The sequence below is a fragment of the Dendrobates tinctorius genome, unplaced genomic scaffold, assembly GCF_039654945.1.
Source record: "Dendrobates tinctorius isolate UK_male_01 unplaced genomic scaffold, ASM3965494v1 ptg000007l, whole genome shotgun sequence".
Lineage (NCBI taxonomy): Eukaryota > Metazoa > Chordata > Amphibia > Anura > Dendrobatidae > Dendrobates > Dendrobates tinctorius.
The window spans coordinates 47,315,466-47,331,050 of NW_027361675.1; the positions used below are offsets into that span (position 1 = coordinate 47,315,466).

Sequence of the window (15,585 nt, forward strand, 5' to 3'; positions counted from 1 at the left end):
TTTGGAAGATAAAGTTGTCAGCAAGAGAGGATAAGAATTTCCTTGACCTGTTAGTTTTGCCTGAGAGAGATTCCCAACAAATGTCTGGATAGTTTAAATCTCCCATGATAACTATGTCAGATTTTTTGGAGAACTTGGCCATTTGATGCATAAAGAGTTCATCCATATCTTCAGCTTGCACAGGCGGCCTGTAGTAAATGCCTGCAATGGTGTCCTTTCCATTGTTATGTCCTTGTATTCTTACCCAAACAGTTTCCACAGAACTCCCAGTCTCTGAAGCTTCAATCTCTGTGCAGATATACTTGTTTCTAACATACAATGCGACACCCCCTCCTCGTTTATCAAGTCTGTTTCTTGCAAATAAGTTGTATCCTTCTAGTCTTGTATTCCAATCATGTGTATTGTCCCACCAAGTTTCAGTGATTCCAATGACATCATATTTCTTTTCCTGTGTTAGTAGTTCCAATTCTCCTTGTTTGTTGCCCATGCTTTGTGCATTAGTATAGAAACATTTTAGTTTGTGATTGGTTTCTCTTTCTCCAATATTTTTATTAATTAGATTCTTTCGTCTTTTTTCTTCCTTTCCACTTCTAATAGCAGAGTTCTCAATACCATTTGTCAGGTGTATGGCTTTTTCTGGTCTTTTGCTTCCCTTCCCATGTTGTTCTAGTTTAAAGCTCTCCTTACAAGTGTAGCAAGGCGACTTCCAAATACATGCTTTCCAGTCTTCGTAAGGTGCACCCCATCTCTAGCAAGTAGTCCATCGTATAAGTAGTTCACTCCGTGATCCAGAAATCCAAATCGTTGCTGACGGCACCATCGATGTAGCCAGTTGTTCACCTGCAGAATCTTATTCCACCTCCTTGTTCCATGGCCATCCACTGGGAGGATAGAAAAGAAGACCACCTGCGCTCCCAGTTCTTTCACTTTCTTGCCTAAGTCTTCAAAGTCTCTGCAGATGGTTTCCAGGTCGTTTCTTGCAGTGTCGTTTGTCCCCACATGTAGTAGCAGGAATGGGTAGTCATCTGTAGATCTGAAGAGTCCTGATATCCTGTCAGACACATCTTTAATTTTTGCACCTGGAAGACAGCACAGTTTTTTGCGCGGTTTTGATGCGTTTTTTCCGGTGTGTTTTCAAAACGCAGAGAACTAGCCAGAAACGCAGAAAAATCCGCGAAATTAATGAGCATGCTGCGTTTTTTACTGCGATGCGGTTTTTTCGCGGTAAAAAAACACATCAATATGCACAAAAAGTGCAAAATGCATAGAAATGAATGGGAAGCTTATTTTTAGCGGTTTTATTGGCAAAACCGCTAAAAATACCGCTAAAAAAAACGCTGTGTGTGAACACAGCCTTATAAGTATATGCCCTGCAGGAGATAAAAGAACGGCAAACAGTGCATGAAAATAATATAGGGGGCTTAATTAATATCATTTGCCGCTTTCACAGTGGGGCTGCTGGTAATAGTAGAGTGCAGTGGGATGAATGGAGTGGTGGTCAGGCTGCCGAATGATGGGGGCACAGTGCTCCAACTCCCACCAGTCAGTACTATTGTTTACCGGCCCTGCGGATAGGTGGTAAGTTTCACCGGAGAACCCCTGTAACTAGTGACACATCCCCCATGTATCCAGCTTTCCCAGGACTCTGAATGGCAGCAGCCTTGTGTCTGTCCCCACAGAGGCTGGTATATGGCTTTTCTAGGCTGCAGAATGCCACGTGTGAGCAGTGATGCTGGAGTATGGGAGCCTGTGAGGCTCTAATGACACATCCGCCTGGCCATGCTGTGACAGTCCTCCATGCCGGAGCTGCGGCTCAGTGTGGGGGTCCGGGCAGGGGGGCTTTCTTGCTGTTTGAGCATTGAGTTCAGTCGCTGCCTACAGAATACAAGGAATGTGCAGCACAATGCGGCTAGCACAGGAATAAATGTTGACTAGGAGGCGATTGTGTCTGTCACCAGCCCTGACCAATGTCCCCTGACCGGTCCTGTACTTCCGTCCTGTATGCCATGCTTGTCTCTACTGTCTACCATGCAGGGGTGCAGAGAACAGGAAATGTGGGCGGGGGAAGGGCAGCCTGTGCAGGCAATCACCTGATCCGTGCAGGGGAATGGGCGGAGCATCAGAGGGGAACTTGTCTCCCACTGGCTGCTTGAATTGACGTATGCTAATGTAGAGAGGAGAGCAGATGCATTATGGGTGTGAGGTTTCCCAGCTCGGATACAAGTATAGAAGCTTCTAGTCACCCTGCAGTCACGGCTCTGATCACCCGCCATGGATCACAGATCACAGGGTCATTAGCAGTCACGTCCTGTGATGTCTCCCTAATGTTACATGCAGGGTCCTGTCCCCTGGAGGGGCATCCCGGCCAGGAAGAGGTTAAGACTATACTTTCAGGGATCATTTCTATAGTGTGTGACTTGAGAAATGTGCTCTAAAGTGTCCAACCTTCCCAACCACGAGGAGGAGCTGTAGTGATCTCTCCTGAGCGTGAAGTGAGCTCTCAGTTCTGCTTCATTGCAGAGGCTGATTGCTGGTGATGATCGTTCTCCTTCTCTGTTACAGAGAGGGTGGAGGGGGAGATCACAAGCTGAGTGGTGGGGGTTTTATTTTGTCGAGTTAATATTAGAAAGTTTTAAGCTCAGTTTGCTGCTCTCAGTGGTGTCTTCTCTGTGTTCAGCTGTGGCTGTTTGTGAGTAGTGGCGCCCTCTTCAGCTCTGTATGGTGGGCTTCTGCCATGTGCGTTACTTGCCAGCTCAGTTGCTCAGGTATTGGTGTCCCCCAGACATAAGAGCACTCTGCATGGTTAGCACTGAATTCTCTGGTTTCCTCCCACACTAAAGACATATGATGGGGAACCTAGATTGTGATCCCCAATGGGGACAGTGAGGTGTGTAGAGCTGTGTGGGATTAATAAGTGAGGTAAATAAATAAATATCGGCTGGCCAGGACTGCTCAGCACTAAGTGCTCGAAGTTATGACTAGTGATGTCATTCGTAATCGCTATACTCATAACAAGCGCTTTGTAAAAATTGTGTATTTGTTCCAAATAGCGAGTACAATGCAAGTCAATGGGACATGCGAGTAATTTTCTACTTGCCCCAACAGAGGGGTCTGGGGCCTGAGGAAAAGGCTGAAATGGATGGGAAAGTGATGAAACAGAATGGGAAGAGCCCGGAGAATATGCCTGCTGCATTTCCGACTCATGTATGGTTTCTGGGAATAAGTTTGTCGCAGTATTACGCCACTTTTACAGATACACAACAACAACTACCAAACCAAGTTTTCTAATGAAAATGTATCCCCTATCTCAGTCACAATGTGAGGTTGATGTTAACAGCAGTAGCATGAATTGGCATTTTTGGTGAATATAGGTTGGCTTGCTGTCATCTTGAGGGATTGCAAACTATGGAGATAGCCAGTATTTGCTGAATTTAATCAGAGTAAGTGTCTGCCTTTTCAGTGTAGAGTATTGTGCGCCTATCAGTGATGATTCACCCTGCGGAACTGAAAACACACTTCTGACATCACACTAGTAGTCAGGCAGGCCAGCACCTCCAAGGCATATGAGAGGTCGGGGCCAACTGTTCAGCTTGGACTCTCAATAATTAAAGGGAGCTGAAGATCAGAAAGGACGCATGTATGGTCACTTAAGTACCCCTTGACCATGTTCTGCATCTTCTCCCTCCTTGGCATTGTCGCAGGCACAGATAGCTCTTGCTGTTGTGCTGGTTTATTGAAAATTGCCCAATTTGTGCACATTCCCCCCCCCACCTCTGTTGGACCTGGCGTTCATGCCTCTCTCCATTATCCCTTGGTGTTGAAAACAGTCACTACCTCTGCCACCAGCATTGTCTGAGGGTGATGTTTTCAGCAACTGATCTACAATGGCCCTCTTGAACGATTCCATTGTAAAACTCTTTGGTGACTCCGAAAGAAGAGGACATTTTTCCTTGTACCATGGATCAAGAAAGGTTGCAAATCAGTATTAGTTGTTGGATAAAATGTGTGTCACGCGAGGGTCTTGCCACAGACACTTACACATGAACTGTGCCATATGAGCCAAGCTGCAAAAAGGCAAATATTCTGTGTCCCCAACAGTAGGAACAGTACCCATCCTCTCCTCACGCTGACTCACCGCCTCCTCTCCAGTCCATCCAGGCTTCACAGACATGAAACTTGGGTTGGGTGTCCCCTATGTAGCATTAGGAGTCCCCTTGGTAGCACAGAAAAACAAGTCCTCTCCCTCCTCATCTTCCTCCTCATTACCCAATATTGCCTCAGAATCTTGGCTGGACTGGGTAGTATCACCCATTGTGAAATCTGGCTCCATACCAACATGCTGGATGCTCAAATCTTCATCTTTGAGATTATGCAGTGATTGTTTCAAGAGACACAGCAGTGGGATGGGTACGCTGATAATAGCCTGATCAGTGATCACCGCTCACGAGGTTGGTGCAGTACTCAAAGTTCTCAAGAACCTCACAAACGTCAGCGATCCACACCAACTCGACAGTTGTTATGTGTGTTGATAAATCCAAAAAAAGAGTGGAACCAAGAGCAACAAGTAAAAATTGTATAATTTTATTGTATATACCAAAAGATAAATAAAATACCGAATATAATAATTCAATCAAGAGTTAAATACAAAAGGGTATCAGCGACACTTAGTATCACCACATGAGCAAGAAAAGCTGAACAGTTGGCGATATAAACATGATTGCATGTGTAAATAAACCTGATGAGGATCTATAAGAAATATATGTATCTGTTTATCGTTATCTGATATAAGTATATGGCTGCTGTCACATAGTAACATAGTAACATAGTATTGAAAGCTGAAGGAAGACCTTATGTCCATCTAGTTCAGCCTATTTTTAGTGCAGCTGTTCTGCATTGTTGATCCTGGGGAAGGCAAAAAACCCACAGAATAGAAGCCAATTTTCTCCATAGGGAAAAAAATTCCTTCCCCTAAGCTGGGTCAACCATCTACCTATAATTTTCTGTTATTCGTAACCTTCTATACTGTTACTCACAAGAAAAGCATCCATTCCTTTCTTAAATTCATTCAGTGAGTTGGCCATCACCACTTCCTCAGGAAGAGAATTCCAGAGCCTCACTGCTCTTACCGTGAAGAACCCTCTTCTATGCTGGTGCAGAAATTGTCTTTCCTCCAAACGAAGAGAATGCCCCCTTGTTCTTGTCACAGTCCTTGGTACAAACAGTTCATTGGAGAGATGTCTGTATAGCCCTCTGATATACTTGTACATATATATTAAGTCTCCCCTAAGTCTTCTCTTTTCTAGAGTAAATAGACCTAATTTTGATAACCTTTCTGGGTATTTTAGTGATCCAACTCCATTTATCATTTTAGTAGCCCGCCTTTGAACCCTTTCAAGTTCAGTAATGTCTTTCTGGAGCACCGTCATCCAAAATTGCACACAATTCTCCAAGTGTGGTCTGACGAGTGATTTTGTACAGAGGGAGAATTATGTTTTCATCTCGTGTCCCCAGACCTCTTCTAATGCATCCCATGACCCTATTTGCTTTGGTGGCAGCTGCCTGACACTGGGCACTCCAATTTAGCTTCTTATTGACTAAGATGCCTAAGTGTTTTTCCATGTCTGATTTCCCCAGCAGTTTCCCATTTAGTAAGTAATTGTAGCATCTGTTTCTCCTTCCCATGTGCATAAGCTTACACTTATCTGTGTTAAACCTCATTTGCCATTTTTCAGCCCAATTCTCCAATTTACTCAAATCTGTCTGTAATTGCAAACTGTCCTCCTTTGTGTTAAGTTAACTACCTTACATAGTTTTGTATCATCTGCAAATACTGATATTTTACTGTGTAAGCCATCCACTAGATCATTAATAAATATATTAAATAGTAGGGGGCCCAATACAGAACCCTGTGGTACCCCACTAGTAACCCTGGCCCAATCTGAGTATGCCCCATTAATAACCACTCTTTGTTTTCTATCACTAAGCCAGCTACCTACCCATCTACACACATTTTCCCCTAGCCCAAGCGTTTTCATCTTACTTACCAATCTTTTATGTGGGACAGTGTCAAATGCTTTAGAGAAGTCGAGATAAATGACATCCAATGATTCTCCTTGGTCCATTTGAGAGCTTACATCCTCATAGAAGCTGATCAGGTTAGTTTGACAGGAGCGATCCTTCATAAATCCATGTTGATATGGAGTTAAACATTTATTAACATTGAGATATTCCATAATGGTATCCCTTAGAAACCCTTCAAAAATTTTACCCACAACAGATGTTAAGCTTACCGGCCTATAGTTTCCAGGTTCCCTTTTACACCCCTTTTTGAATATTGGTACCGCATTTGCTTGCCACCAATCAAAAGGAACAGACCCGGTTTCTATAGAGTCTTTAAATATAAGGAATAGAGGCCTGTCTATCACATTACTTAACTCCCTTAATACCCGAGGGTGAATGCCATCAGGGCCTGGTGATTTGTCAATTATTAATCTTACTAAGGCGGTTCTGCACTTCTTCCTGGGTAGGGTACCGTTACACCTAGCGATGCACCAGCGATCCCGACCAACGATATGACGCAATCAGGATCGCTGGTGCATCGCTAGGTGGTCGCTAGTGAGCTGCCACACAGGCAGATCTCACCAGCGACATCGCTGGGGACGGGGATCGCTACTTACCTGTCAGACGCGGCGATCCTGCATCCTCCCGCCCGGCTCCACGCGGAATGGTCCAGGAGCTTCTCGCGTGATCAGCGAAAACTAGCGGGGGAGCCGGTCGGAGGTAAGTATCACATGCAGCGATATCGCTAGCAATATCGCTAGCTCGCAGTGGGTGTGTAAAACTGATTTAAGTATTTCCCATTTATTTTCTGTGCTCCTATTTTTGAGGACATTGTCCCAATCAATTCGGCGAAGGTCCTCTCTAAGCTGATCAAACTTTGCTTTCCTGAAATTCAGCGTTTTTGTAACCCCCTTCCAGGGCACCTTACTGAAGGACAAGTGGAATTGTATTATATTGTGGTCACTGTTCCCTAGGTGCCCATCGACTCGTACTTCTGTTATTCTATCTGGCCTGTTGCTTAAAATTAAGTCCAGAAGGGCTGTCCCTCTAGTTGGGCCCTGCACCAGTTGTGACAGATAATTATCCTTGGTCACTGACAGAAATTGGTTTCCGTTCTGAGATACGCAGGTTTTAGTTTCCCAGTCTATGTCGGGGTAGTTGAAGTCCCCCATAATAATCACCTCATTGTGATTTTCTGCTTTGTCTATTTGTTTCAATAATACATTTTCAGTGGTTTCTGTTATATTTGGTGGCTTATAACAAACCCCTATGAGGATTTTATTACTTTTCCCTCCTTGTATCTCCACCCATAGAGACTCCACCTCTTCATTTCCCTCTTGTATATCTTCTCTTAGTGTGGGCTTTAAAGTGGACTTTATATATATAGACAGACTCCACCCCCTTTCCTTTTTTTACGATCCCTCCTAAACAAATCATATCCTTGCAAGTTAGCCGCCCAGTCCTAGCTGTTGTCTAACCATGTCTCAGTTATTCCTACTATGTCGTATTTTTCCTCATACATTACCAACTCCAGATCTTCAATCTTATTGGTCAGGCTTCTTGCGTTGGTCAGCATGCAGGAAAGAAGTTTTGCTTCATTTTTCTTTGCTTAATTCTGAGTACCCTGTCTTGGGTCCTCTTTACCACATCTAGTATCCTTGATTAGTTTGTCCTTCTGCTGCATGTTCTTGTCTGTTGTTTTTCCTTCCATCCCCTCTTCTTCTAGTTTAAAGCCCTCCTGATGAGTGTGGCAAGTCTTCTGGCGAATGTGTGTTTCCCAGGTTTTGTGAGGTGTATCCCATCTCTTGCGAGAAGTCCATCGTAGAGGTAATTCACGCCATGGTCCAAGAATCCAAATCCTTGCTGCCTGCACCACCGTCGTAGCCAGTTGTTCACCTCTAGTATCCTATTCCATCTTCTGATGCCATGACCATCGACTGGGAGGATTGATGGGAAAACAACCTGTACGTTCCGTTCCTTTATTTTCTTCCCCAGAATTTCAAAGTCTTCGCAGATAGTTGGTAGGTCATTTCTTGCCGTGTCGTTTGTGCCTACATGTATCAGTGGGAAAGGGTAGTCGTCCTTGGATTTGAACATAGTTGGTATCCTGTTGGCCACATCCTTGATTTTTGCTCCTGGGAGGCAGCATACTTCTCGTGCGGTTATGTCCGGCCTGCAGATAGTTGCCTCCGTGCCTCTTAGTAGTGAGTCGCCTATAACATGGCTACAGATACTGAGGGGGGAAGAAGCGAAACGCGCGTTGGGGTCCCGTTCTCCACATGATAGCAAGGTTGGTTTTTGGCTTGGCTTCATGATTAATTGAATTGCATGTATTTACCCTTCAGTGTTTTCACTGTCAGCAGCTATACTCAGGCCCTTCACTTGAGACTTATGTGTGGTTCCTTTTCGGTTATCTGATTCTTTGCAAACCATAAACGGATATGTTTGCTTTTACTGGCAGTAGTTACATCCAGGACCCTCACTTGAGGATTATGTGTGCTTCATGTTTGATTACCTCAGTATCTGTAGACATGTGACAGCAGCCATATACTTATATCAGATAATGATAAACAGATACATATAGATCCTCATTTGGTATCGTTAAATTATGCACTTTTGCAGTTTTTTTGACCTCTGAAAGGAATAAATATTTTTCTGCCTCATAGTGATAATTTAGCACAATGAACTTTATTTGATTCAAATAGATATTTGTGTGTCTTCCATACAAGGCGGTCACTTCTTGCATTTGTTACACATTTTTTGTCTCACCTTTTTGGTGGGCTATAACACATATTTTATTAATTTTTCTGAGTATTTGTGCATTGTATCAGGTTTATTTACACATACAATCATGTTTATATTGCCAACTGTTAAGCTTTCCTTGCTCATGTGGTGATACTAAGTGTCGCTGATACCCTTTTGTATTTAACTCTTGATTGAATTATTATATTCTGTATTTTATTTATCTTTTGGTATATACAATAAAATTATACAATTTTTACTTGTTGCGCTTGGTTCCCTTCTTTTTTTGGATTTATGATTTGTTGTGGTGGATGAGCTTTTATTGGCCTCCTTTTTGGTTTAATGTTATGTGTGTTGGCTGACTCTCAGTCTGACGGGCATGTTGAAGCTGGTATTCAGCTACTGCCCTCTGCTGCTCACTAATGCTATGATATCATATGATAGGTTGAGTTCCACCTCTTGGCAGGTCGCAAATGAGTGGGTGACTTGTCAAATTCAAGCGCTTTTGGAGCACTGTAAGACCAGCAAAATAGGTAGCGAAATGGCAGAAATGGGCACTAATACGGCGCACCTTCTCAAGTAGGTACGGCAAGGCAGGGTAACTTTTCAGAAATTCCTGACCAACTAGGTTCAGCACTTGAGCTATACATGGCACGTGTACCAGCTTGCCGACCTTTAAAGCCGCCACCAGGTTACGCCCATTATCGCAGACAACCAGACCGGGTCGGAGGTGCAGGGCGGAGAGCCACTGATCGGTCTGATTTTTTAAAGCTTGCCACAGCTCTGCTGCAGTGTGTGGTTGATGACCTAAACAGATCAGCTTCAGCAGAGCGTGTTGTCGCTTTGCCAATGCGCTGCTGCACAGGTCCCAGCTTGGCAGTGATGAGGAGGGTACTTCAGCAGAGGATGAGGAGGAGGGGAGAGAGGAAGTGGAATATGAAGAGGCGGAAACCCTGACAGAAGTTGGGTCTGCTCTTCTTGGCGTGGTTGGATGTGTGATGTTCCGGTTTGCGACTTTGTCCCACCCTCCTCCAGGGTCACCCAGTGTGCCGTGACAGAAATGTATCCTCGCTGTCCACAACAACTTGTCCTGGTTTCTGTTGTTAGGTGGACCTTCCCGGTTACGGCGTTGGTGAGAGCACAGTTCAGATTAACACGTGCTTGTGTAACGCAGGGGCGGCACACCAGGCAAAATAGTGTTGAAAATGGCCTGGTGCCTGCTTGGTAGCAGGCAGTAGGAAATGTTTGGACTACTGCTTTGTGTAGGGCACTAAATGTCTTTTTAAGTGGATTAATGTGGACAGCAGAAGCCAGGCTCTGACCCCAAAAACAGCTGGGAAAATAGACCGGTGCTTTAAAAAAAGGCAGCACTAAAGCCCCCGTTACACACTGCGATATCGCTAGCAATATCGCTGTAAAGTCACCGATTTTGTGACGTTGCAGCGATACTGCTAGCGATATTGCTGCATGTGATACTTACCTCCGACCGGCTCCCCCGCTGGTTATCGCTGATCGCGCGAGAAGCTCCTGGACCATTCCTCGTCGGCCACTTCCTGCTGAGCTTCCTGTGGCGCCGACGAGCGACGCGTGGAGCCGGGTGGGAGGATGCAGGATCGCCTCGTCTGACAGGTAAGTAGCGATCCCCGTCCCCAGCGATGTCGCTGGTGAGATCTGCCTGTTTGGCAGCTCACTAGCGACCACCTAGCGATGCACCAGCGATTCTGACCGCGTCATATCGCTGGTCGGGATCGCTGGTGCATCGCTAGGTGTAACGGTACCCTAAATGGTAGTACTCTGTGTGCTGGAAAAATATTCCTTTGCTTGTAACAAGAGCCGTTTTAAGCTGGACACTGGAAGAACACTTTAACCTCTCCCTACCTAATACACAATCTCTCCCTCCCTCTACCCTGACTTTGAAACACGTGCACTAATTCTGCATTTCTGAGGCTAGTTTCACACTAGCGTTTATTTCCTGCAGCGCACGGCGCCGCTAAGCCCCGCCCCCTGCCGACTCCCTGCCCGCCCCTTCCGGTCATCGCCTCCTACTAGCGCACATGGGCGCTTGCGATCTGCGCACCCTATCTTTAGCATAGGGTGCGCAGATCGTGCGCTGGCCGTGCGCTAGCAGGATTTTGGCGTGCGCTGCGCACTTTTGAAGGTGCGCCGAGCGCGCCGAAATGCAACATGCTGCGCTCGGCACACACAGGCGCACCTTCAAAGGTGCGCAGTGCACGCCAAAATCCTGCTAGCGCACGGCCAGCGCACGATCTGCGCACCCTATGCTAAAGATAGGGTGCGCAGATCGCAAGCGTCCATGTGCGCTAGAAGGTGGCGATGACCGGAAGGGGCGGGCAGGGAGCCGGCAAGGGGTGGGGCTTAGCGGCGCCGTGCGCTGCAGGAAATAAACGCTAGTGTGAAACTAGCCTGACCCACTCCTGGTTTTGGCTTATAAATACTGATAGTGTGACTGTAGCTGTAAAGGGGTTATCCACTACTAGGACAACCCCTTCAACTAAAGGTTTGACCCCAGTAAAATAAAAAAATGTATACTCACCTCTGATGCTGGCGCTGATCCAGTGGTGTCGGCACTCGCGGTCCCAGGGGTGTGAAGTGATGGAATGACACATGGTGCCTGACACCCAATCAGTGCTGGCGTCACTGTCCCCACATTCAGACAAACCGAACATGAAGAGGTCGTCTGGGCTGTGGCTAATCATCAGCGCTTGTGGTTCAGTAGCGTAAAGTATCTGTGTGTAATGGTAATGTTAAGGTTGTGGGTTCATGACCTGGGGTGACTCACAGAGAAAAGAAAAAAAATACATTTTTCACAAGAGGTGGTGAGTTCTCCTTCAATGAAAGTCTTTAAACAGAGGCTGAACAGACATCTGTCTGCGATGGTTTAGTAAATCCTGCATTGAGCAGGGGGTGTGAGCAGCCGCACGCGTTCTCATTGCCTCCTTTCTTCTGCTGCTGCTTGCTGTAGTTCCCGTGTATTAGGCCACCTTACCACATTCAGAAATGTATGCAGCATCAAAACCGCAGTAGCCGACTGTTAGGGTGTGTGCACACGCTGCGGATTCGCAGCAGTTTTTGCTGCAGTGTACAGTACCATAATATCCTATGGATATTAAAAACCGCTGTGCAGATGGTGCGGATTTTTCTGCGCGGTTTTCCTGAGGTTTCTAAACCGCAGAAAGAATTGACATGTCAATTCTTTCTGCGGATTCCGCTGCAGTTTGCCATCTCCTCCATTGTGGAGATGAAAACCGCAGGTCTTTTGACCTGCAGATTTATCTGCGGATTTTACAAAATCCACAGCGTGTGCACATGCCCTTACAGTATAGTGTATGAGGATTTGAACAAATCAGTGTGGTGAATGTTAATTGAGTACCTTAACCACTGTTCATAGAAACAATTCTGTTGAGTTCTCTCTTTCATCTACTCTTAATTACTTATTTTATAACCCTCCCACTCAGCTTGTGATCTCCCCCTCCGCCCTCCCTGTAACAGAGAAGGAGAACGATCATCACCAGCAATCAGCCCCTGCAATGAAGCAGAACTGAGAGCTCACTTCACGCTCAGGAGAGATCACTACAGCTCCTCCTCGTGGTTGGGAAGGTTGGACACTTTAGAGCACATTTCTCAAGTCACACACTATAGAAATGATCCCTGAAAGTATAGTCTTAACCTCTTCCTGGCCGGGATGCCCCTCCGGGGGATAGGACCCTGCGTGTAACATTAGGGAGACATCACACCTGACACAGTGATCCTATAGAAGCTTCTATACTTGTATAACAGATCCATAATCCTCTAGATCACAGAGGTCTCAGGTTCTAATCTACATATGTCACTGCAACCAGCCAATGGGAAACACCCTGAGCCTGTAGCTCCGCCTACACTACATGTTAGAAGATCAGGTCTTGCCACATGGGTGAATGAGCAGACGAGAGAACTATCCCACATCACACCATGCGGATGACCCGGATGTCGTCCTGATGACACGTCACCATGGCACCGATCAGAGTGGATATGGAGCCTCCTCCCTCTTCCTACCTTATAAATGCTGTGATCGATAATAACATCTCAGTTATTCCATTTTATATCCGTAATAGCGGCATGCAGAGGCGAGATCACAAAGATTCTGTCACTGTCCAAATATTTCTGGTCCTAGCTATATATTTATATATTTTACACTTTTACTTTACATTTTTTGCTGATTCCTGATTGTCAAACCTTTAATTGCCAAATACCTCAAAATGTAAGCTCACAAATTGCAACACATATCCACCAATTGGTAGCTGAATTTACAGCACCAAAGCATATGAGCATCAAACCAAAGAATAAAAATTATCAAATTTTATTAGTTAACATTTAAAAATATTAGCATAAATACATGAAAAAGTACAGGAACAAGAAAGGCGACAGATTGACTCCACAAAGACTATATCTTGCTGCATGGCAAGTGACCTGACGTACATCCAGAATGACCAAATGCTACCACATGGGGATGCAAACCAGGAAAACAGGCCTTCATCACCCTCTGTGCACTCCCCTGCAATCACTACAAGGTTACCAACCCCTTAACCGAGGGATGATGCACCCAACCTAATAAATGTCAATCGTTATGAGCCGCCATGACCACATTACCTGGATCCCCGCAGCGTGTGAAGATGAACGAGTCCTGTCACCCAGCCTCCTGATTGTACAGTGAATCATCAGGGCTGCTCCGCTCTCTGGACTCGCTTGGTCCATGGCGATTGCACTGAAGCTGAGCGTGCAGAGCGCAGCAGCTCGGGGTAAAGTCACTTTCCTTGTGGTCGCAGATGCCCTGATGGAATCTCTACAGCTGCTCCAATAAAGGCTCCGATTTCCCATGACTTCAGAGTGTGCACGGGAAATCTTCTCTATGCAGTTTATAAAGGCAATAGTTATACCTTTAGGCTGTGTCCCCACGTTGCGTTTTTTAAGCGTTTCCTCCGTGTTCTTGCCGCTGTGGAAACGCTTAAAAAACGCACCCCCATGCAATCCTATGGGACTCCGCAGTTGTGTCAATGCTGCGGATTTTTCTGCTGCGGAATCTCATAGCGGTAAAATCTGCACCATGTTCATCATTTCTGCCCACCATGTGTAAAGTGAGCGCTCAATGTGCGGATGGTACCACGGTCCGGAGGAGAGGAGACTGTCCCCCAGGCCCTGGGTACCATATCCCTGTAAAAAATAGAATAGAAATAAAAAGTAGGGATATGCTTACTTATTTTTAATATACTATCTTTTACTACTGATGCAGCATAGGCAGCCTCAATGGTAAAAAGGTGGTCACACTTGTCAAACTCTATGCCTGACCTTTCCAAGCAATGCTTCAAATCGCTAGGAAAAGCGCTAGCATTCTGCAAGCTAAAGACGCTTGTGTTTTGTGGGAAAACGTATGCGAATTCCACATGCATTTTACCCGTGGCGGGGAGTTGCGGAAATGCTGCGGACAATTCCGCAGCATTTCTGCAATGTGGGCTCATAGCCTTACACTGAGGAGCTCAGTCAGTGTTCAGAGCAGAGCAGCCATTACTATCTGATTTGACCTACAAAAGACAACATGCGAAGAACCCTGCAGGGTTTTTCTCACTTTGTTTCTTGTAGGTTTTGTATGCTTTATGGCCAAGTGAACATGTGTTTATATGCTGCATGTATACCAACTCAAACCAAGCTCAATTTTTTTTTTTTTCTGATTTCACTGCTGAGCTCTGAACACTGGAACTATTGGTGACGGCAGGTTCGGTCACCAGGGCGTGGTACTACTAATGCCAGGCTGCCAATCTGTTCTCACTGCTGGAATGAGAACGCCGCAGCCCTGGTGTCCAGAGCGGCTTTCGCTGACTGCTGGGCTGTGATTACTGTAATTAACGGTGAGAGCAGGTCCGGAGACCTTGGTGGTAACATAATCCAGAGGTGAGCAATGGTTGTAACAGAAGTCTTCAGGATTATTAATCTAGATGCACAAGAGACAAAGGCTCCCGAGAGCACAAACATTCGGGGTGATAGCGCCTCATCAGCAAGTCTCCAGGCTGGGTGATACGGCTGTAGTGTGCTAACAAAGGGTAAACTCACAGGATCATTCGGATGTAGATTAGAGTTGTACTTTATTCACTGAGCCCACTATAGCAATCACTGTTATCCTTAGCTTGTAATTCATATGCAGATGACCTTGGTGCACCGTCTTTTCCCTCCTCACTGGCATATTGGGGCCGTTCCCCCATTTCTGATTGACCGTCCTCTCTTCCCAGACCGACCACTGTCTGAATGGCGCTGATATGTGCACTGGCGCACGTTCTCCTCTTTGCCTCGTTCCGTCTGACGCTGCTCACTAATACCCGGGAACTGCAGCAAGCGGCAGCATTCAGACGGTGATCAGTATGAGCAATGTCAGTGAAAAACGTAGAAAGGACCCCTGTATGCAAAGGAGGAGGAGAACGTGCACCAAACTCGTGACGGACCCCCTTTACCAAGTTACAGTGCAGCTATTTGGTGAGGATCCCGTGTGATTTATCTATAGTATATGGTAATACGGTCAGGTTTTTGAGCAAAAAATACAGAAAAAATGCAGCAGAAATGTTGATCTGCCTTTTTATCTTTGTTTTTGCATTTTTTCATTGCTTTCTATTGGTAAAAGAAAACTGCAGTGCTTAATGTCAGGAAAAAAGCAAAGAATTCTGAAATCTCATTGCTTTTGCTGGTTCTATAAAACAAAGCTTCTTTTCCGCACAAATAAACGCCCCACAAATAATACTG

At 45.6% G+C, this 15,585-nt stretch overlaps 2 non-coding genes across 2 annotated transcripts; one reads left to right on the plus strand and one right to left on the minus strand.

Annotated features, from left to right (window-relative positions):
• The first annotated feature begins 2,378 nt into the window (after positions 1–2,378).
• LOC141088997 (small nucleolar RNA U3) lies at positions 2,379–2,596 on the plus strand. Its single transcript, XR_012232123.1, has one exon. It is a non-coding gene; the product is annotated as a small nucleolar RNA U3 (small nucleolar RNA).
• Positions 2,597–12,269: 9,673 nt separating this feature from the next.
• Positions 12,270–12,487, minus strand: LOC141089071 (small nucleolar RNA U3). Its single transcript, XR_012232166.1, has one exon. It is a non-coding gene; the product is annotated as a small nucleolar RNA U3 (small nucleolar RNA).
• Positions 12,488–15,585: the final 3,098 nt, after the last annotated feature.